This window comes from Chiloscyllium plagiosum, chromosome 51, assembly GCF_004010195.1.
Source record: "Chiloscyllium plagiosum isolate BGI_BamShark_2017 chromosome 51, ASM401019v2, whole genome shotgun sequence".
In the NCBI taxonomy this organism is placed as follows: domain Eukaryota; kingdom Metazoa; phylum Chordata; class Chondrichthyes; order Orectolobiformes; family Hemiscylliidae; genus Chiloscyllium; species Chiloscyllium plagiosum.
The window spans coordinates 3,226,625-3,228,440 of NC_057760.1; positions in this window are offsets into that span (position 1 = coordinate 3,226,625).

Consider the following 1,816-nt stretch of genomic DNA (forward strand, 5'->3'; position numbering starts at 1 on the left):
GTGGGAGTGAGATTCCGTTTGCTGGAGTTATTCTAGATATGGACAGTGTGGGAGTGAGATTCCCTTTGCTGGAGTTATTCTAGATGTGGACAGTGTGGGAGTGAGATTCCGTTTGCTGGAGTTATTCTAGATATGGACAGTGTGGGAGTGAGATTCCGTTTGCTGGAGTTATTCTAGATATGGACAGTGTGGGAGTGAGATTCCCTTTGCTGGAGTTATTCTAGATGTGGACAGTGTGGGAGTGAGATTCCGTTTGCTGGAGTTATTCTAGATGAGGATAATGTGGGAGTGAGATTCCGTTTGCTGGAGTTATTCTCGATGTGGACAATGTGGGAGTGAGATTCCCTTTGCTGGAGTTATTCTAGATGTGGACAATGTTGGAGTGTGATTCCCTTTATCGGAGTTATTCTAGATGTGGACAATGTGGGAGTGACATTCCCTTTGCTGGAGTTGGCGCAGATGTGGACAATGTGGGAGTGACATTCCCTTTGCTGGAGTTGGCCCAGATGTGGACAATTTGGGAGTGAGATTTCCTTTGCTGGAGTTATTCTAGATGTGGACAATGTGGGAGCGAGATTCCGTTTGCTGGAGTTATTCTCGATGTGGACAATGTGGGAGTGAGATTCCCTTTGCTGGAGTTATTCTAGATGTGGACAATGTGGGAGTGAGATTCCCTTTGCTGGAGTAGTTCTCGATGTGGACAATGTGGGAGCGAGATTCCGTTTGCTGGAGTTATTCTCGATGTGGACAATGTGGGAGCGAGATTCAGTTTGCTGGAGTTATTCTAGATGTGGACAATGTTGGAGTGAGATTCCCTTTATCGGAGTTATTCTAGATGTGGACAATGTTGGAGTGAGATTCCCTTTATCGGAGTTATTCTCGATGTGGACAATGTGGGAGTGAGATTCCGTTTGCTGGAATTATTCTAGATGTGGACAATGTGGGAGTGTGATTCCCTTTATCGGAGATATTCTAGATATGGACAGTGTGGGAGTGCAATTCCCTTTGCTGGAGTTATTCGAGATGTGGACAATGTGGGAGTGTGATTCCCTTTGCTGGAGTTATTCTAGATGTGGACAATGTGGGAGTGAGATTCCTGTTGCTGGAGTTATTCTAGATGTGGACAATGTGGGAGTGAGATTCCCTTTGCCGGCGTGGGCCTAGATGTGGACAATGTTGGAGTGAGATTCCCTTTATCGGAGTTATTCTAGATGTGGACAATGTGAGAGTGAGATTCCCTTTGCTGGAGTTATTCTAGATGTGGACAATGTGAGAGTGACATTCCCTTTGCTGGTTTTATTCTAGATGTGGACAATGTTGGAGTGAGATTCCCTTTGTCCACATCTAGAATAACTCCGATAAAGGGAATCTCACTCCAACATTGTCCACATCTAGAATAACTCCGATAATGTTGGAGTGAGATTCCCTTTATCGGAGTTTGTCCACATCTAGAATAACTCCGATAAAGGGAATCTCACTCCAACATTGTCCACATCTAGAATATGTTGGAGTGAGATTCCCTTTATCGGAGTTATTCTAGATGTGGGCAATGTGGGAGTGAGATTCCGTTTGCTAGAATTATTCTAGATGTGGACAATGTGGGAGTGAGATTCCCTTTATCGGAGTTATTCTAGATGTGGACAATGTGAGAGTGAGATTCCCTTTGCTGGAGTTATTCTAGATGTGGACAATGTGAGAGTGACATTCCCTTTGTTGGTGTTATTCTAGATGTGGACAATGTTGGAGTGAGATTCCCTTTGTCCACATCTAGAATAACTCCGACAAAGGGAATCTCACTCCAACATTGTCCACATCT